This window comes from Cnephaeus nilssonii, assembly GCF_951640355.1.
Source record: "Cnephaeus nilssonii genome assembly, chromosome: 4".
Taxonomy (NCBI): domain Eukaryota; kingdom Metazoa; phylum Chordata; class Mammalia; order Chiroptera; family Vespertilionidae; genus Cnephaeus; species Cnephaeus nilssonii.
The window spans coordinates 70886174-70908376 of NC_137075.1; the positions used below are offsets into that span (position 1 = coordinate 70886174).

A 22203-nucleotide genomic window follows, 5' to 3' on the forward strand; every position below is an offset into this window, starting at 1 on the left:
TTTTCCATCAGTTTTTCAAAATCTATGCATCTGCCAGTTTTTCACCAACCCTTTGCTCAAGAATCAATGGGGGTGGTGACTTCCCCTCTACAAGGGGTGATGAGGCCTGGCCATATGAAGGCCTCTGCCAGTCTGATGGCACGAGTATGGTTTGAGGAAACCCAGACCTCTCTGCATTTTTTTGGTTGGGTATCCTACAGATTGAACTTTCCCCCTAAGGAACACATTTCTTCAGCTTAACAAACTTTTAGAATGCCAGCACACATGGGAGAAATAAAAAATATTAGTCACTTAAATGCCAGTGTGAATTCGTTTACAACACTGTTTTCCTCCCAGTTGAACTGAATTGGAGGGCTGGGGAGAAGGAGAGGGAGAGGAAAGGCCACATTCCAAGGAGGGCAGGCCAGGGCGTTACTCTGGACAGCATGAGGCACTGAGCACCCCGGATGGACCTGGAAGAGGACCATTGCCCGGAAGGGGAAGTGGGAGGATCTAAAGATAAACTTGCCTGCTCCGCAGCTGTGCCAGGGAGAGGCCCTGGAAGTGAGTATGAGTAATCCATAGATGTGCATGACCATGACCTGGCCCTTGCGTGTTTATTTTAAAGCAGTAGCACATATTTCTCCAGGCCTGGCAACATTTCTTTTAGGTATTGTCAGCCCAGTCATTCTTTTAGGGAAAAATAAAAAGATTTCAGTGCTGAAAAACATCTAACGAGCGGATTTTCTTTCTGTGACTCTACCTCATCCTCCTGCGTGCGCGTGCGCACATACACTCACACACACACACACACACACACACACACACGTATCTGTTTGGGGGATTTGTCATGATTTTGTAATGATTCTAATTTGAGTGGATTGCACATATTTATTTATTAGACATATTTATATAGCACATATTTGAAATGTAGACTATATTGTTGAAGCTGGATCCTCTGTGAGAACTGGATATTTTATTTTATATATTTTTATTTTTATATTTTTTACCCACAAGAAGCCCTAATTTTAAATATTTTTTTATTGATTTTTCAGAAAGAGAGAGAGGAAGGGAGAGGGCAAGAAACATTTATGTGAGAGCCATAACTTTATTAATGATAGAAATAGTACAGATGTCAAACCAGGCTGCAATTACTCTTTTGAAAACATCAAAAAACAAAAACACAAACAAACAAAAACCATGGTTACAGTGTGAATTTCATAATACCATTCACAATATCATTACTATTGATCTTCAGGGCTTGGACTGACTTTGCTCTTGACACATTTGCTTGTGACACGAGCAAGTCTATGTCCTTAACTACCATAACCTGTTTCACCAACCTCTTCCTCTTCACTCTCTTCTTGTACTGTTGGCATCTGTGTGTTTCCTTGAATGTCTGAGACAGCTTCACCTTGAACTTTGAATTTCTCACCAGCTGCTAGCAGGACTTGCTGAGATAAACCCTCGATCTAGGCTTCCCCCCAAACTACGTAGGTATCTGAGGCTGGGCTCTTGTAGACATCTGGTTTTGTGATGACAAAGAGGATATTCTTAGATTTTCAGATAATGACCCTAGTAACCCTTGTAACTTGTCTAAGACCAAGTTTGGACACAGCCCTCTGCGCCTTCTCTTCACTCCAGCTCTGTTTGGCTTTACTGACCAGTTCTTCATCGACTTCAGCGGCTGCCAGCTGGGCTTGTTGTGTGGTTTGCCTGTGCAGAATCTTGTTCCTCGAGCTCTGGTACTGATTCATCGCTGCCAGATTCTGTTCCAGACCTTATCTCTGCCTGCGGCTGTGGCAACTCGTGCTCTGCAGCAGGGACGGTTTCTGTGACTTCAATGGGCATTTTATGTGGGGAACACAGAACCAAGATGGCCTAGTAATGAATATTTTAATAGTTCCATTCTTCCATTTCAAGCATTAGAATGTTTTTTAAATTATTAAAGTTTGACATTTTGTCAAGCTCCTGTTTCTAACCAGAGTCATCTCTACTACACATTAAAGAAAGTAGCTTTAAATTTTGATTCAGTTATCTCTAAAGTATCTTTTATTCACAAAGGAAAAGGTGTGCCTAGATCATATCCAAAATTCATATCTCATTAATGCTTCAGTAATCCCATTAATTTGACCACACAGGCATTGACCATTGTTGGGTGTTAGTCCCATAAAAAGTGCCACCGAGTGGGAACCTGTACTCCCTTAGTTCTGTGCTAAGCATTCTCCCTTATCTATTACAGAACCACTTCTATCTCTCACTTTGTGGTCTTCGCACTGTTATAAGAGAGTTGACTTGTGACACTGGAGTGCAAGATATCACAAATCACTCTGGCCAATGCTTTTTCTCTTTAACAAATCACACTTGACTGTTTTTAAGAAGTTAATGAGAGAGGCTATCTTGTGCTATCATTAGGAGGCTGGGGTTTCTACTTTCCAGTATCTTTCGGCCAGTATCTACTTTGTTGTTGTTTTTGTGTGTTTTTTACTTATGTTGTCCAACACTTCAGGCCCTCAAATCTAGTGACTAATTTCTCCTAGATTGTGAACAACCCTTAACACACTGCTAAAAGAAAAAATGTACATGCCAAACAAGCAAAAAATACATATGTATTTTAATATATTTTTATTGATTTCAGAGAGAAGGACGAGGGAGAGAGAGAAACATCCATGATGAGAGAAAATCATGGATCAGCTGCCTCCTGCAAGTCCCCAACTGGGGATCGAGCCCACAACCCGGGCATGTGCCCTTGACTGGAATCGAACTGGGACCTTTCAGTTCGCAGGCCGACGCTCTATCCACTGAGCCAAATCAGCTAGGGGAAACAAAAATATTTTTAACACAGTGGTGGGCATCTTGGTTGATTAGCTAATGTATATTTTATATATTTATATTTTGGGGAATACATTTTTCCCTGTTTAGAATTACAGTTGACCCTAACAGTGATGGCGAACCTATGACACGCGTGTCAGCACTGACACGCGTAGCCATTTCTGATGACACGCAGCCGCATGCCGAGGATGAAACATTTGCTGCTCCTGAGGATGAAACATTTGCGACTAGAGTCTTGGAGTTAGTTTTTTCCTCAAAGTGACACACTACCTGAGTTATGCTCAGTTTTTTGGCGAAGTTTGACACACCAAGCTCAAAAGGTTGCCCATCACTGCCCTAGAACAATGCAGGGGGAAAGAGGGAAGACCTCTGCACCTTTGAAAATCCATACTCAGACTCCCAACCAAGGAAATGACCCTTGAACTACATGCAATTCAAACCCGTGTTCAAGGGCCAAATGTATTTCTATTTGAGATAATCTCTGACTGAAATAATGGAATAGCTAATAAGTGTTTGAGTGTGGTAGAATGGAATAGAAAGCATATTTAACCTTGGAATAAAATATTCCTGATAACATTTTTTCTTTTAAAGATTCCAATGTGATATCATAAGTGTATGCATATATCCAAACTCTTCAAATTATATGCCTTAAGTATGTGAAGGTTTTTTTTTGTATATTAATTATGCCTTAATTGAGCTCTCCTTTAACAAGAAAAGAATAACTTTGTTTTTGTCAGGTAAAATGAGGCTTAGTCTTGCCTCCCTTCCCCCCCCACCCCTCCCCCCCAAAAAATTCCAATAAATGGAAAAAGATACCATCCTCATGGATTGGAAAGACTCAATATTGTTAAAATGTTAGTTCTCCCCAAAGTAATGTGGAGATCCTGCCAGAGGAGTGAGGGGTCCTAGCCACACCAGGCCCCCAAGTTCAGGGTTCCAGTGCCAGGAAGAGAAGTCCCTACAACCTCTGGCTATAAAAACCAGTGTGAATTGAGGCTGAGTGAGATGGAGGGCTGTTGGAGTTCCAGGCAATTCCTTTTAAAGGGCCTGCACAAGGGGCATAAGGGAAGGAACTGAATTGTCTGGCCTCAGGGCAAGAGTTAGGTGGCAGCTTTCTCCCAGACAAAAGTACTGGCCAGTGTTCCTTTGATGAGCCTTTCCCCCACAGAGCCCAGAGGCAGAGACTCAGCCAAATTTGAATCTCCATTAACCTGGCTCACACTGTTTGCCCTACCCCGATGATTCCCTGAGACTCCAGCCCACCAAACTAGTGGGCCCACACCAGTGGATTTTCCATATGAATGTCCTGTCTTTAGACTTTTCTAAAATCTCTAAAATAACTGACATCTGGTCTCAGCATGCCCTATACCTCTCACTAAGTGACTACAGGTCCAGCACTAGCAGTAGGGGGCTGTGGTTCACAGCTTGGCTTCTCCTGGGCACTTCCAAGCTCAGCACAAGTAACAGCCATCCGCAGATCACTTTGTAGCTCAAGTCAGGTGACCTTGGGCAGAACACAGGTGGCAGCTGACTTTGGTTTGCTCCTCCTGGAGGCTTCAGAGTCAGTGCAACCTTTGGACAGCTTCAGACCACATCAAAGTACCACCCAACCACCTCCACAAGTGACACACTTAAGGGGCGGACTCAGAAGGCACCAGAGTCCCACTGAAGTAAGTGCTCCGTGAGGTGGGCCCCTGCACAGCTGATCCTCCATAGTGGTTGGAGCCAGTACCTACAGCTGATTGGCTTAGGGGTAAATCCCTCCCATTGACTTGCCAACAGCCATCAACGACAACAGTGGATGAGGGGGTGCACCTGGAGAGCCCAGCTTGGGTGATGGGGAGGCTGTGCCACTGGACCCTACAGGACACCTACTACATTAGGCTACTCTATGTAGCCCTGAGACGCAGCAGCTCTACCTAATACATAAAAACAAACACAGAGAGGCTGCCAAAATGAAGAGACAAAACAACAACAACAAACAAACAAACCCATGTCCTAAATGAAAGAACAAAACAAAACTCCAGAAAAAGAACTAAACAAAATGGAGACAAGCAATGTACTAGATACAGAGTTCAAAATACTGGTTATAAGGATGCTCAATAAACTTAGGGAAAGAGTAGATGAACTTAGAACTTCAGTGACATAAAAAATGACAGGGAAACTATAAAAAGAACCAGTCAGAAATGAAGGATACACTAACTGAAATGAAGAATAATGTACAAGGACTCAACAGTAGAGTAGATGAAGCCGAGAATCAAATCAGCAATTTGGAATATAAGGAAGCAAAAAACCCCCAATCAGAACAGCAAAAAGAAAAAATAATCCAAAAAATGAAGATACCCGGGTCCGGGTGAGGCCGTGGGCCCCTGGATCCGGGTGAGCCTGGCCCCGGGTCCGGGGGGGGCCGCGGGCCCCTGGATCCGGGTGGGCCTGGCCCCGGGTCCGGGGGGGGCCGCGGGCCCCTGGATCCGGGTGGGCCTGGCCCCGGGTCCGGGGGGGGCCGCGGGCCCCTGGATCCGGGTGAGCCTGGCCCCGGGTCCGGGTGAGGCTGTGGGCCCCTGGATCCGGGTGAGCCTGGCCCTGGGTCCGGGTGAGGCCGTGGGTCCCTGGATCCGGGTGAGCCTGGCCCCGGGTCCGGGGGGGGCCGTGGGCCCCTGGATCCGGGTGAGCCTGGCCCCGGGTCCGGGTGAGGCCGTGGGTCCCTGGATCCGGGTGAGCCTGGCCCCGGGTCCGGGGGGGGCCGTGGGCCCCTGGATCCGGGTGAGCCTGGCCCCGGGTCCGGGTGAGGCCGCGGGCCCCTGGATCCGGGTGAGCCTGGCCCCGGGTCCGGGGGGGGGCGCGGGCCCCTGGATCCGGGTGGGCCTGGCCCCGGGTCCAGGGGGGGCCGCGGGCCCCTGGATCCGGGTGGGCCTGGCCCCGGGTCCGGGGGGGGCCGCGGGCCCCTGGATCCGGGTGAGCCTGGCCCCGGGTCCGGGTGAGGCCGTGGGCCCCTGGATCCGGGTGAGCCTGGCCCCGGGTCCGGGTGAGGCCGTGGGTCCCTGGATCCGGGTGAGCCTGGCCCCGGGTCCGGGGGGGGCCGTGGGCCCCTGGATCCGGGTGAGCCTGGCCCCGGGTCCGGGTGAGGCCGTGGGCCCCTGGATCCGGGTGAATCAGTGCCCCTGGGTCCGGCCGAGACCAAACCAGAGGGAGTCGGACCTGCATTACCACCATTTGTCCACCATCCAGAGCTGAGGGGTCAGTGCCGACATGTACTCATAGGGAACTGGTGGACATTGATATTGGGTCTCAAAAGAACTGTTGGTCCAGAAAGAAACTCACTACAGACTGTTTCATTTGCCTGTCAGCATAACTATTATTGCTCGTCGCACATTCAATTCTTATAAGTATATCTCTAGTGACACATGATTTCGCTCATCTAGGGGAAATGATGAACAACATAGACTGATGAACAAGAACAGAACCAGAAACAAGGAGGCATCGATCGGACTATCGGGCCTCAGAGGGAGGATAGGGGAGGGTGGGGGGAGGGGGGAGAGATCAACCAAAGGTCTTGTGTGCATGCATATGAGCCTAACCAATGCTTAAGTTCAACAGAGGGTTGGGGCATCCAAGGGGAGGGGTGTGGGATGGAAATGGGGGGATGAGGACAAATATGTGACACCTTAATCAATAAAGAAATTAAAAAAAAAAATTTTCTCAATGTCTCAGAAAATATCAAAAAAAAAAAAATGAAGATAATGTAAGGAGCCTCTGGGGCTACTTTAAGTGTACCAGTATTTGCATCATTTGGGGTGCCAGAAGTAGAAGAGAGGTAGCAAGAAATTAAAAACGTCTTTGAGAAAATAACAATAGAAAACTTCCCTAACCTGGTGAAGGGAATAGACATACAAGTCCAGGAAGCACAGAGTCAGAGACAAGATGAACCCAAAGAGGGCCACACCAAGACACAACATAATTAAAATTCCAAAGGTTAAAGACAAAGAGAGAATCTGAAAAGCAGCAAGAGAAAAACAGTTACCTTCAAGGAAACTCCCATAAGACTGTCAGTTGATTTCTCAACAGAAACTTTGTAGGCCAGAGGGATTGGCAAGAAATATTCAAAGTGATAAAAAGCAAGGACCTACCACCAAGATTACTCTAACCAGCAAACCTATCGTTTAGAATCTGTCATGTGAAAAGCTTCCCAGACAAGAAAAAGCTAAAGAAGTTCATCACCAGCGAACCAGTATTACATAAAGTGTTAGAGGGTCTTCTTTAAGAAGAAGGAGAAGAAAAAGTTCAAAAATATGAACAATAAAATGGCTATAAATACATATCCATTAACAAATGAATCTAAAGAAATAAAATAAATGAAGAAACAGAATACAAACAAACTCATAGTTACAGAGAACATTTTGATGGTTGCCTGATGGGAGTGGGATGGGGGATGGGTGAAAAAGGTGAAGGGATTAAAAAGTACAAATTGGTTGTTATAAAATAGTCATGGGGTTATAAAGTACAGCATAGGGAATATAGTCAATAATAGTCTTAATAACTATGCATGGTGTCAGATGGATACAAGATTTTTCAGGATCACTTAGTAAGTTATATAATGTCTAACCACTGAGGTGTACATCTGAAACTAATATAATATTGTATGTCAACTGCAATTGAAAAATGATTTAAATAGAAAAGAAAAGATACAAGTAATCCATGGCCTGGAAGAAGTGGCAAAATGTGTATCTACTAGAGGACTTGTTTCCAGAATATATAAAGAACTTGGTAATTAAATAATAAAACACCCCACTTTTAAAAAGATGTACAAAAAGTCTTAAACTGACGCTTCAAAGATATATGAATGGTCAGCAATCAGGAAAAGATGCTCAACATCATTAGTCATCAGAGAAATGCATATTAAAACCACAATGAACTGGTACTATACACCATTAGAATGGCTAAAATGAGGAAGACTGACATCAAATGTTGGTGAATCTGCAGGCAACTCTAATACATTGCTTGCGAAAACATAAAATAGTGCATCTACTTTGGGAAAAGGTTTAGCAGTTTCCCATAAAAATCAAACATACACCTATTCTTTGGCTTAGATATTCCACTCCTAAGAGAAATGAAACACATGTTCACAAAAATGAATGTTCACAGTAGCTTTATTCATAATAGCTCCAGAATGGAAACATTCCACATGTGCATCAATAGGAAAATGGATAAACAAATTGTGGTGTATTCAGGCAAGGAATGAACCACTGATACATTCAACAACATTGGATAAACCTCAAAAACATGCTGAGCAAAAGCAGCCAAACACAAGAGGACATTGTGTGTGATTCCATTTATAGAAATTCTAGAAGAGGCAAAACAAATCTAAGGTGGAAAAAACCAAAAAGACAGTAGCAGTGGTTGCCCATGGGAATGGGAGGAGGGATGGGGAAGGCACGTGGAGGCACTCTCTGGGGAGATGGAAATGTCTGAATCATAAGCGGACTGTGGATTTCATCCGTGTACCCATTTATCAAATTGTACAGCTGAAATTTGTGTTCATGTCAGTTCATATTTTGCCTCAAAAAAAACAGCACAGCCGAAACCAGTTTGGCTCAGTGGATAGAGCGTCGGCCTGCGGACTGAAAGGTCCCAGGTTCGATTCCGGTCAAGGGCATGTACATTGGTTGTGGGCACATCCCCGGTAGGGGGTGTGCAGGAGGCAGCTGGTCGATGTTTCTCTCTCATCGATGTTTCTAGCTCTCTATCCCTCTCCCTTCCTCTCTGTAAAAAATCAATAAAATATATTTTAAAAAAAAACAGCACAAAAATAATTGAGTAAAGAGTAGGTAGTGGTAAAGATGATGCAAGAATGACAAGATATTAGTAATTGTTAAAATTGTGTGATGATACATGGGGATTCTATTCTATTTACTTTATGTGTGTTTGAATTCCTTCCATAATAAAACATTTAAAAAAGCAAATTGATGGGAAGGGTCACGGATTTTCCTCGTTGCTGTACTTTTCCTGGGCAACATTCAGTTATCCATGTCAATGGAGCAGAATACAGTGGTTTAAAATCACAAGCTTTGGGACCGTTTACTAGCTAGTTGGCTTTGAGAAAATTCCTTGATTTCTCCATAGTCCAGGTCCCTCATATGGCTTAAATGAGATGAAATACATGTAAAGTGCTTTGCCAAGGTCTTGCTCAATAAATGTCAGTTGTTGCCCAGCCAGTGTAGCTCAGTGGTTGAGTGTCATTCAACTCATGAACCAGGAGGTCACAGTTCCATTCCCGGAGAGGGCAGAATTCGCAGATTGTGGGCTCGATCCCCAACAGGGGGCGTGCAGGAGGCAGCTGATCGATGTTTCTCTCTCTCTCTCTCTCTCTCTCTCTCTCTCTCTCTCTCTCTCTCTCCCTCTCCCTGCTTCTCTCTGAAATCAATAAAAAAAAAATAAAAAGATAAATGTCAGTTGTTATTAGTGGAGGGCAAATGTGGCAGAGATCACTTTTTAAAAATTTCCTATTTGGCTTTGAAAAAAATCCTTTCCTGTTTAATTCAAATGTCATTGTCTGTGATATTTGGGGAATCATCATGATGGGGTCACACAGGGGAAGGTTGGGCTGAGAAGAATCAGAAAAGGATTCCTGCCCTTGCAGTGAACTCTTCTACTTTACGTTTAACTTGAGAATTAACACCTAAACTTTATTTCCACAAGACTTCACATTTGCTCATAAACTGATAATGCATATAATCCCAAAATCGTGGGGGTTTTTTCTTTGTTTGCTTTTTAGAATTAGAATTTTTTTTTTTCCTTTTGAGAGCACCTGTCTCTGGAAGGTTTTGCTTGGGCCAATATTTAAATTGGCTCTGTTTTCTAACTTCAAAACAGCTAGTGGTAGGGAGAGAAAGCTAAGATTTTTGGACCTAAAAATAGCAAAATAAATAATCCCCAGCTGGCTAACAAAAAAACAAGTGTATAAGCATGTTCAGTCTCAGGCCTGGAGTGCAGTTCCCTCTGAGTTTCTTTCCTTAGCAGCTTGCACTCCACGCTTTCACACTGTTCAAGGCTAACCATTTCCTTTATGGCTGGAATTCTTTTCCTTATTCATTCAAGAAATCCATTTAGAGCACCCTCTCTGTGCCCGCCCCACACCCTCCCCCACAACACACACCAGAGGCACTGGGGAGAAAGGATGAGCTCGCCGCCCACTTGGTTCGATGGCTTGGAGACAGACACTTAGTCAATGATGAGTAACTCGTGGGGACACAGAGGGCTGTCAGGAAGGCCTCTCCCAGATGCCATGAGTGCGGACCTGTGAGATGAGAAGGAACTCCGCTGGTGTCTTTCTTGCTTTACATAGTGTTGAGTGTTGTTGTCATTTCTCTTTCAAAGTCCTAAATGGAATTTGCCAGATAGAACTACTTTGATGACTTCCTTGTCGTGATCATCTTTCCAAATCCCTTCAGAGAAGTTTCTCTGTGCACCACGATATATTTTGCTTTTGAAAAGCAGATGTAGGCACATCTGCTCAGGGTCGAAGTTCTCCATGGACCCCTGAGATGTTGCAGAGATTCCCACGCCTCAACAGTCCTGCGATTTCTCCCCTGCTCCCCCCACCCCGCCTCCCCTGAGGCTGTGCCCAGTGCTCATGTCTGTTTCCAGTCCCTGGCCTTCCTCATCCCGAAATGGAAGGAGCATCTATCTTATCCGTGGAAGTTGGCCTTCCCCTGGCTCTTCCCCAGGGCACCTTGTTCTGGGAAGCTTCCGTGTGTCCCCCTGCTTTGTCTCGGGCTTCCGTAGCACCCTTTTTGTTGCTTTCTCATCTTTGTTCCTCTGCTGCTTTTTAAAAACACAGGCATGTACACTCACCAAGGTTACAGCTGACGCTGCCTCACAGGCGGCATCTTATTGTCCATGTTTCTCCTCCGGGATGGTTTTTAATGGTTTGTCTCCCTCACATTTTCGTTTCCCTGTCTGTACTTCGGATATAAATTGCCTAATTTTAGCTTCTTTTGAATAACTCCAATCCATACCACGTTACTGCACACGATTTCTCTTTTTTAGTACCTTAATCAGTTTGAAAAACACAGACACTCTCTGTTTTAGGTTTTCACAAATATTTATTGAACTCCTACCATTTCCTCGTGTTGGGACTGGGTTTTTCTCGCTGACCCAGAACCTTGCCTCCAGCCCTCCTGCGTTCATGCCCTCGCTCCGGGCTCCTGTCCATCCTGCCCGCCGTGTCCCCTGGGTCAGGCAGTTTTCCCAGTCGCTGGCCCGCAGCTTCTCTGACTCACGAGCACTTATCACCTCCATCGCCCACTTGGCCGTTAGTCACAAACCGCCCTGTGATGCGAATCAAACTTCTCATGTGATGTCTTCCATGTTTATAGGAGTCGTTCCATCTCTGGGCCCTATTATCACTTGATACAGTATTCTCTTCCTCTGGTGCTGAAATATTAGAATTTATTGAAAGGAGAATAGCTCCTTGCTTTCTACTTCTCCACCTGCAGCTTCAGGAGCCCGCTTTGCCTCTCAATCACGGGGCTTTACCTGCCTCTGAGGAAGGGATGTGAATTGATAGATCTCTTGGAACAAAAGGAGCTGACTGGCCTCCACCGATCTGTGACCTCGCAGAGACAGGACTCGACCATTCGTTATTCAACACCCGTCCTGTTTTTAAAAAGCGGTTGCTTAACAGATTGCAAAAGACTATGCTCGAGGCGTTTACAGAACGCAATTTCTCAGAATAGGAATCAAGGGCAAGGTTTAGAATCCAATCCAATAGGCTTGGGAATCATTTTTCTAAATAGAGATGGGCATAATTTGATCTCAAGCAGTTCTGGGGATCGAGGAAGCATTGTTCACTCATGTTGCTTGCCTAAAACAACAACAACAATAAAAACCCTACAACTCTGCAAGTTCTGTATCCCACAGACTGTCTTAACCAGGAAAGATGAAAGAAAACATCTGCCCAGTTGTCTCGGTAAAGATCTTCATAAGAGGAATTCTGAGCATGTGAAAGGAGGCACGTTCACAGTACAGGCCTCTATGTATGTGGTGCCCTAAGGTCTGGGCCCTGCTTTGCAGGAACGTAGTTCCGGCTTCCTGTGAGGAATAACTAGCAGGCATTTACTCTTCATTATGTGGTTGCTTTCAACAACATTTATGAGAAAGCAAAAGGAAGTTTCTAAACTACTGCCAGATGGCACGTACTTGGAGCACTGAAATGAAGCCCAATCAGAAAGAACCCTAACAGATTTAGGACAAGACAGGCCTCTCTTGAGAACACGGGAAACTGAAGCATTTCCAGCCCTTCCATGAAGACACACAGACTGACGGTACAAATGTATTTATTGAGTTTGAAGCTTAGAAATCAAAGTCAAACCTGAGTGGCAAAGGGGACTTCAACAGCTGCCTCCTGTTTGCTGCCTGTCCTTGGCTCCGTGCAGTGTCTTCCCTGTTGAGGTTACGTTTGAAGAGTTAACTTCTCCCCCTGTTTGGTACAGATCAGCTGGTATTGTCACCCTCCAGTAAAAGGATGGCTTTTCAAAATACAGTGGACCCTTGAACGACACAGGTTTGAACTGCATGGGTCTGCTTATACGTGGATTTTCCCAATAAATATAGTTGACCCTTCGTATCCCTGGGTTTCATTCACATCTGCACATCCAGCCAACTGCAGATTGAGAATTCTGTTTTCTTTTTGTTTTTTCGAAGGCAGAATTTATTATTCCAAGAACCATGTTTTTGGTTTGTTTTTAACTACAGTTCACATTCAATATTATTTTATATTCGTTTTGGGTGTACAGCAGAGTGGTTAGACATGCATATACTTTACAGAGTGTTCCCCCCAATATATCCAGTACCCAACAGGCACTGTTTAATCAGGTCCTCTGCTCACTTTTTAATTGGATTGTGCGTGTGTGTGTTTTGAGTTGTATGAGTTCTTTATACATTTTGGATATTAAACCCTTATCAGATGTATCTTCTTCCATTCAGTGGGTTTTTTGTTTTGTTTTGTTGATAGTTTCCTTTGCTGTACAAAAACTTTTTAGATTTATGTAGTCCCATTTGTTTCTTTTGCTCGAGGAGATATATCAGAAAAAAATATTGCTAAAAGAAATGTCAAAGACTTTACTGCCTATGTTTCCTTCTAGAAATTTTATGGTTTTGAGTTTTACACTTAGGTCTTTAATCCATTTTGAGTTCGTTTTTATGGTGTAAGAAGGTGGTCTAGTTTCATTTATTTTTATTTTTATTTTGCATGTATCTGTTCAATTTTCCCAGCATCACTTATTGAAGAGACTGTCTTTACTTACCACCTTGTATGTTCTTGCCTCCTTTGTCATTCATTAATTGACCATATAGGCGTGGGTTTATTTCTGAGCTCTCCATTCTGTTATATTGATCTATGTGTCTGTTTTTATGCCATTACCATGCTGTTTTGATTACCATATATCCCTGTAGTATAGTTTGATATTAGGTAACGTGATACCTCCAAATTTGTTCTTCTTTCTGAAGATTGCTGTGGCTATTTGGGGTCTTTTGTGGTTCCATATAAATTTTTGGATTATTCTAGTTCTAGAAAAATGCCATTGGTATTTTAATAGGAAGTGCATTAAACCTATAGATTGCTTTGGGCAGTATGGTTATTTTAATAATGTTAATTCTTCCTATCCATGAACATGGTATTTGCTTCCATTTATTTGTATCTTCTTCAATTTATTTTTTCAGTATCTTATAATTTTCGAAGTAAAGGTCTTTTGCCTCTTTGGTTAGATTTATTCCTAGGTGTTTTTTTTTAATGCAGGTGTAAGTGGGATTGTTTTCTTAGTTTCCCTTTCCAATAGTTCATTGTTGGTATATAAAAATGCAACCAATTTCTGAATATTTGTTTTGTATCCTACTATACTGAATTCATCTATCAGTTCTAGTAGTTTTTTGGTGGGATTTTTAAGGTTCTCTCTACATATAGTATCATGTCAGCTGCAAATAGTGACAATTTTACTTCTTTGTTTCCAATTTAGATACATTTTATTTCTTCTTCTTGTGTGATTGCTGTGGCTAGGACTTCCTGAAAATGCTGTTTTTAATTTGTGGTTGGTTGAATCCATGGATGCAGAGGGCTGACTGTATGCATTGATTTATGCCATTTATATAAGGGACTTGAGCATCCTCAGATTTTTGCATCCTTGAGGTGGTGGGGGTGGGGGTGTCCTGGAGCCAATCCTGAGGGATGACTGGTAGTTAAGTTTCTGGGGAGTGAAAAGTTTTATGTGTATTTTCAACTGCACAGGTGGTTGGTGCCCCTAACCCCCATGTTGTTCCAGGTCAACTGTATACTGTGTAAGAAAATTTTATATACATCTCGTTTAATCCATGATATTATGTATGTTTTTCATTCTCACTGAACCTGCACTGAACTACAGCAAATGGTCAATTTAAAAGAAAAAATGTCTTCTTTTACTGTAGATCCTCCTTACTCTGGTACTTTCTGTATGAACCAGAAACATTTTAAAAACAAACCAAAATAGACTCTGGGTATTTTCGAGACTGTCCTGCTATATAGCAGTGGTCTTTATCTACCTTTCCCATCCTTTGACTTTGTGCTGATATATTTATAAAGCACTTTCAAATCATGAAAACTGAATTTCTTGAGAATCCACATCTTGTTCAGAATTCCTATCTCGTCAAGTCCGCATCTACATATACTAGTAGAAGGCTGGATCTAAAGTACAGGGGCACCTTTGATGTTCATCCAGACAGCAAGAGTAGGTGTCAAGTAAGTTCCTTGATTCCTCTCAGATGACTTGAAGGTTTAATAAGATTTGGGTTGACATCTTCACAACCGCTTATGGGTAATAACACTGTGATTGTATTCTTGAGCTTAAAGTTGATTTTCTAATTGAGCTGATCTGTTCACCTTCTCCTGTTCAGTCCCTCTTGTGACTAACGCACATTTACAGAATAATGGTGCAGCCTGTGAACATGAAACAGGGCAAAGCCGGCTGGACCACAGGGAACTGAACGCCTGACCCTGGACTCATTAGCTCCATTCTTAAACCAGGGCAGCCAAACCGTCAGTTGGTGGTTCACTTGGCAGCAGGGGCCAGGCTCATGTGCTGGTCTAGTCCGACCCAGTCAAGTGCGTGTAACAAAAGAGCAGAGAGGCAGCTGCCAGGAGCAAGCCTGCTTCCTTTCATCTGGCCACAGTGACTGTTGGTGTCAGTTTCACACTGGACTTTAGAATCACCAACAATCTATCTTTTAGAAATGCAGCATTTACTCTCCAATAGGAGAGAAAAAGATTTGCCACTTCTGTTCTTTTTAATGTTTACAAAGGTTACACATTTAAACCCTTTATTTATACTACGTGTCCTGCAGCTAAATTTTGGGTTCAGCATTAGGTTGCAATTCATCCATTTTGGTTTTGTATTGGAATTTATTCACTGCTGCTATTTTATTCCATTTACAAGTGTGTTATCATTGGTCCAAGCTACTGTGATGGTCATTTGTTTCCAGGTTTTGCTATTGTAAGTAGTTCTGCTGTGCATAGTCTCGTGCATATTTCCTGGTATGCACGTGCAATTTCTCAAGGATATATGTATATACACACACACATACACACACACACACACCTAGGAGTGAAATTGCTGGGTTGCAAGATACATCTTGAGTTTTACTAAATGATGTCAAAGTGTTTCTGAAGTTTTCAATTTATATTTCCACCAACATTAAGTATTCCAGTGAACTGCATACTAGCAATACCTGATATTGTCAGACTGAAAAAAAATGTTTTAATCTTCACCCAAGGATATATGTGTTGTTGTTTTTTTAAATTGATTTTTAGAAAGAGAGGGAGAGAAACATCGATGTGAGAGAGAAACGTGGATTGGCTGCATCCCGTACACGCTCCAACTGGGAATCGGACCAACCTTTTGGTGTATGACACTCCAACCAACTGAGCCAACCCAGCCAGGGCCAGACGGAAAATTTTACACACTAGGTGTGCAACTTTATTTTAATTGTATTTAAATTTTGTCATCCCCCCATTTTCTACACTTCTAGTGAAGTTGAACAGTTTTCCATAGATTTTTGTGGCCATTAAGTTTTCCTCTTTGTCCATTTTTCTTTTGGCCTGACCATGTGTGTGTATTCATATTCTAGATGCTAATCCTTTGTCCGTTATGGGTTGCAGATATCTTTTCCCAATTTGAATTGCCTTTTTATACTTTATAGTCTATAGTTCTCATTTATATGTTTTGTGCCTTAATCCACAAAATCTTTCCTCAATGTCATATAAATGCTCTCCTATGTCATCATCTTTTAAAAGTTTTAGTTTTATTTTTCTAATTGAAGTCTTTAATCGTTTGGAATTGATGGTCCAAATTCCTCTGTTTCATAAAGCTAACCGCCGGCACCATTCATTGGAAGCCCATCCTGACCTGCAAGGCTGGCTCTCAGAAATGAAGTTTCCATCCGTGTGCATGTTTGGACCTGGCTACTTTATTTATCTCTGTGCCAACATCACACTTTAATATGGTTTTATACTGATTTCTTGCTATCTGCTAAAGCTACACCCCCACCTATTGTTCCTTAGGAGTGTTTGGCTATGGTTGGCTGTTTGCTCTCCTAGAATAGAAGAAATGCTGTTTTCCAAATGTTCCTTCTCAGAGCTAATTGAATTTATAATTAGGCAAGGAAGATAGACATAAGATTTAGATAAACAAGATTTGATCAGTAAACCTGAGCGTAAATATATTTACTTGATTTTTACGTGATCATAAAGGTTATACAACATTTAGATTTGAGGATTTATGCTCATGAAGTGTTTTCTTCTTCATTGTGCACTATCTACAAAGCATATTAATACAGATATGTTCAACCCATTTTGCTATTTTTATCACAAATTTAATTAACATTGAACTTGGACCACTTCCCTGAGCAGAAATGCAGATAATGCCTGGCCAATGAAGCCACACGAGACTATAATTAGATCTCATGAAATAATGGTCTCAAATTATTTTAAGTGCTTGTAATTTTTAGTATATGCAGGCTCATGCAAAAATATCAAAAGGGAAACTCAGCTAGGGGTATGTGTGTGCTGGTAACTGTTTACTAAGGAAACAGAATTTTAATATATACATTCAGCCTGGGAAAGTCTGAATTGTTTATTAAATAAAGCAGAGAAAGCAAGAGGAATCAGCACACGGGAAATAAGGTCACCAGATAAGGCTTTTTTCTTTTTCTTTTTTTGCTACTCAGTTTCCTGTTCTGGGTTGCTCTGTGATCCACTCTGAGAATTTCACTCCTCTTACCCAGACTTAAAATTTCCCATTTCCCGTCACTCTCTGCACTCCCTCCCCCATTCCTTTTTGCCCTTGTTGTTCCTCCCCCATTCCTGAGCTGCCAAACCAAAGCAGTTCAAACAGACACACAGTTAATTTGTCCGAGAGCACAGAGCCTCAGTAAACAGCTTCTTCCTGGGTGCTGCTATGCAGAGATGACAGGACTCTCCGCAGAGCAAGGCCGTCCAGTACCTGTTAGGTGGACACCCATGGAGCAAGTCAACTCATCCTTGCCTTTCTTCACAGCGGCACAGCTACAGAGGAGGAATGACTGCAATAGCTACGGCCGTTTGCAGGTGGCAGGGCTTTTTGGAATCAGCATCACCGTTTTTTAGAATAAAGCAGAGCCTAGACGGCAGCTGTGCAGGGTTATGCTTTTAGGAGACGCATTCAGGACTGGTGATGACACTGTGTCACAAAGGGGTGGGTTTCAGGAAGCCCCGTTCTCTTTTCTGAGTTATCCGAGTGGTGAACATGTGACCACGTGTTAAGTCACCGGATTAGAAACAGCAGCAGCCCTTGTCAGACTCACAGACGGTAGAAATAGTCAGGAAAGGCACAGGGTAGGGATGCATTCCAGAGGATCAATAAAAAGGTTGGGTTAAAAGAAACAACTAATGTTTTAGTGGGTAACTGCCATATTCCATTAGGGGTAGTGTGGCCACTTTAAATATTTTATATGACGTTGTAAGGTGTTTCTCCGGTTAAATTAAGTCAAGAACCCAGGTTGGGCTGATCTCACTTCATCATTAACTGGTAACAACTGTAACCTACTTTTGCCCCACCCTGTAATACTGTACGTAAACTGTAACTGAAAAACAAATTAAAAAAAAAATTTTTTTTTTTAATTTGTTTAAACTGTGAATGAATCCTGAGGAATCCTACTGTAGTGGTCTCTCCAGAGGCAACCTCCGTCTGTGGGAAGAGCCCTGGCTGGGCCTCCAGAGACGCAGTTTCAGGATGCTGCTGCGTGCGACTCAGTGTCCTGTGGACCGACCCACCTTCCCTGGCCTCTCTTTCCCTTAAATCAGCAGGTCAGACACCTGGAAGCCGCAGTTGTAGTTAATCAGTAATCTTAACTTGCTACAAATTATTTTTTGCACAACCTTGAACTTCAGAAGTCAGGGACCTAGAGACACTAACCCCCCCACCCCCCATTTTACTGAGGTATAACTGACAAAACTGTAAGGTTTAAAGTACATCTTGGTGATCTGATATATGTGATCTGATTATGAAAGGATTCCCACCATCTGCTTAACACATCCATTCCCCTAGGCAGGGGTGGGGTACATCCGGCCCGTGGGCTGGCTATATAAGGCCTGAGAAATCATTTGGTCTGGCCCTGCCAAGGCATTAGGGGTGAGTTAATTAAATGTTTGACCAAATATAGCAGGCTAATTTTTAAGATGATAATTTTGTATGGCCTCTGCGAATGACGTTACAAATATCCAAAAGGCCCTTGGCAGAAAAAAGGTTCCCCACCCATGCTAGAGACATGAACTTTGTAGGAGGAAAGCCACTTGCCATTCTTGACCTTCTGCTCTGACACAGACCAAGAGCGACACTGGGGCGGACTGTATTTGTCCCTTTCTGTTATTGTTGTTAAAAGTCTTACTAGGGTGGGGCAAAAGTAGGTTACAGTTTCAAGTACAAAAAAACAGTTTTTTCTTGTATTACTACTTATTAATTATTGTATTGTTTTCCATACGAACAACTGTAAACCCACCGATATTAGTTTTAGGTGCACAGCGTAGTGATTAGACAGTTGCATACTTTACGAAGTGGTCACCTTGACCTGACAGCAGAGTTAGTATATAACTGGATAACTGCATTCCCTCTGCTGTACTTTACATCCCTGTGACTATTTTTTTTTTTAATGTTTTTATCAATTTCAGAGAGGAAAGGAGAGGGAGAGATAGAAACATCAATGATGAGAATCACCTATCAGCTGGCTCCTGCACACCCACTGGGAATCGAGCCCGCAACCTTGGGCATGTGCTTGCTCTGTCTGGGAACCAAACTGTGACCTCCTGGTTCATGGGTAAATGCTTAACCACTGGGCCACACTGGTCCTGGCCCCATGACTATTTTTATAACTGACAATTTGTACTTCTTAATCCCTTTACCTTTTCCACCACCATCCCCATTCACCCCCCCCCCCGCCATCGATATTAGTTTTAGGTGCGTAGCATAGTGATTAGACATTTACATACTTTACAAGGTGATCACCTTGATCTGACAGCATAGTTCATTGCATTATTATTATATTAATTTTTAGAGAGGAATTCTCTGGCGACCATCAATTTATCCTCTGTATCTGAGTTTGTCTGTTTTGTATTTTAGATTCCACATATAAGCAAAATCATACGGTACTTGTCTTTCCCTTCTTTCACTTAGCATAACCTTTAGGCCCATCCATATTGTCGCATATAGCAAGATTTCATTCTTTTTTATGGTTAACTAGTGGCCCGGTGCACGAAATTCATGCATGGTGTCCCTCAGCCTGGCCTGCACCCTCTCCAATCTGGGACATCCCTCTTGCAATCTGGGACTGCTGGCTCCTAACCGCTCACCTGCCTGCCTGCCTGGTCGCACCTAACCACTCTGCCTGCTGGCCTGCTCGCCACCAAATGTGCCCCCCTGCCGGCCTGCTTGCCCATAACTGCCCCCACCCTCTCTGGCCTGGTCGCCCCCAACTGCCCCTCCTCCCGCCGGCCTGCTCGTCCCCACCTGCCCTCCCCTCCTGGCCTGATCGCCCCTAAACGCCTCTGCCTTGGCCCCGCCACCATAGCTTTGTCTGGAGGGACATCCGGAAGGTCTCCCAGTCTAATTAGCATATTACCCTTTTATTAGTATAGATAGAGGCCTGGTGCACGGGTGGAGGCCAGCTGGTCTGCCCTGAAGGGGGTCCCAGATCAGGGTGGGGGTCCCCACTGGGAGCAGTGATGGCCTGGGCGAGGGGCTGGGGTGGTTTGCAGGCTGGCCACGCCCCCATTGGGGTGAGGTTCCCTGTGGGGGGTGTGGCCGGCCTGGGCGGGGGGCTGAGGGCCATTTTCAGGCTGGCCACACCCCAATCGGGGTGAGGGTCCCAGCTGGGGGAGGAGTGGGCCTGGGCAAGGGTCTGATGGCCGTTTGCAGGCTGGCCACACACCCATCAGGGTGAAGTTCCCTGCGGGGGGTGTGGCCGGCCTGGGCGAGGGGCTGAGGGCTGTTTGGGGGCGGTTTGCAGGCTGGCCAAGCCCAGGCTTTGTCTGGAAGGCTGTCCGGAAGGTCTCCTGGTCTAATTAGCATATTACTCTTTTATTAGTATAGAGCAGGGGTTCTCAAACTTTTTAAACAGGGGGCCAGTTCACTGTCCCTCAGACCGTTGGAGGGCCAGACTATAGTTTTAAAAAAAACTATGAACAAATTCCTATGCACACTGCTAAGTCGGCTGCTAAGCAGGACAGTCAGCGGCGGCAAAAACACCGGGCGGGCCGGATAAATGTCCTCGGCGGGCTGCATATGGCCCGCGGGCTGTAGTTTGAGGACCCCTGGTATGGAGGCCCAGTGCATGAAATTCGTGCACAGGGGGTGGGACCCCTCAGGGGATGTCTGACTGCCAGTCTAGACCAGCAGATGGACATCCCTCTCACAATCCTGGACCGCTGGCTCCTAATCGCTCACCTGCCTGCCTGCCTGGTTGCCCCTAACTGGCCCCTCCTGCCAGCCTGGTTGCCCCCAACAGCCCCCCCCCCCCCCCGCCAGCCTGGTCACCTCTCACGGCGCCCCCCCTGCCGGCCTGGTCGCCCCACACAGCCTGCTTGTTCAGTCGTTTGGTTGTCCCTCAGGCCGGCCCTGGGCGGCTGGGGCGCTGAGTGGACTGGGCGCTGCCATCTTTGTGGCTGTGGGCGCCACCATCTTTGTGAGGGCATGACAGTCAATTAGCATATTACCTCTTTATTAGGATATTTCATTTTATGTATGCATATCTTTATTCATCTATTGATGGACACCTAGGTTACTTCCATATCTTGACTATTGTAAATAACGGTGCAATGGCCCTGGCCAGTGTTGCTCAGTAAGTTGGAGTGTCGTCCTATACACAAAATGGTGGTGGGTTCGCTTCCCAGTCAGGACACATATCCAGGTTGCAGGTTCGATCCCTAGTTGGGGTGCCTGTGGGAGGCAACTGACTGATGTTCCTCTCTCCTTTCCTCTCTCTAAAAATTAATATAATAATAATAATGCAGCCCTGGCCGGTTTGGCTTGGTGGATAGAGCGTCAGCCTGTGGACTGAAAGGTCCCAGGTTCGATTCCAGTCAAGGGCATGTACCTTGGTTGCGGGCACATCCCCAGTGGGGAGTGTGCAGGAGGCAGCTGATCGATGTTTCTCTCATCGATGTTTCTCTCTATCCCTCTCCCTTCCTCTCTGTAAAAAATAAATTTTTAAAAAATAATAATGTAATGAACATAGGGGTGCATATATCTTTTTGCATTAGTGTTTTAGATTTATTCAAATGAACACCCAGCAGTGGAAATGTTTGGCCATTTGGTAGTTGTATTTTTTATTTTTGGGGGAATGAAGGGCTTGTTTTTAACAGGACTGGATAGGGAGATAGAAATTTGGGTTCACTTCCAACTCTGCCTTGGCACTAACTATAGCTGTGTGACTTTAAACAGGCCACATGGCCTCTGAGCCTCAGCTATAAAATGAGCTTATGTGACTCTTTAGAAGTAATGTATGTGAAAGCACTTAGCAAAAACTCATAATGCATATTTACTATGCAGAAAACAGGTTCATTTCCTCTGTATTAAACTGCTAAAGCTATAAAAATACTAAATTGTAATAATTCCTTGATTTCCAAACGAACTCATAATGTAATAGGGACAATAAGACAGACTCAATCCTAATAAGGATGATTGCTCTTAAGTTCCACAAAGGACCAAACTCAGTGCAGTTCATAGGGGTAAGAGAAAATTTCTGGCTGCAAGGAAACTTGGAAGTACCTTTTTATTTTTTAAATAATTCTTTATTGTTGAAAGTATTATGTATGTCCCCTTTTTCCTCTCATTGACC

The 22203-nt window shown here is 44.0% G+C and overlaps 1 pseudogene across 1 annotated transcript; it reads right to left on the bottom strand.

The window, feature by feature from the left end:
• Positions 1-1091: 1091 nt before the first annotated feature.
• On the bottom strand, positions 1092-1830 carry LOC307098503 (nascent polypeptide-associated complex subunit alpha-like; annotated as a pseudogene). Its single transcript has one exon. The product of its transcript is annotated as a nascent polypeptide-associated complex subunit alpha-like (transcript).
• Positions 1831-22203: the final 20373 nt, after the last annotated feature.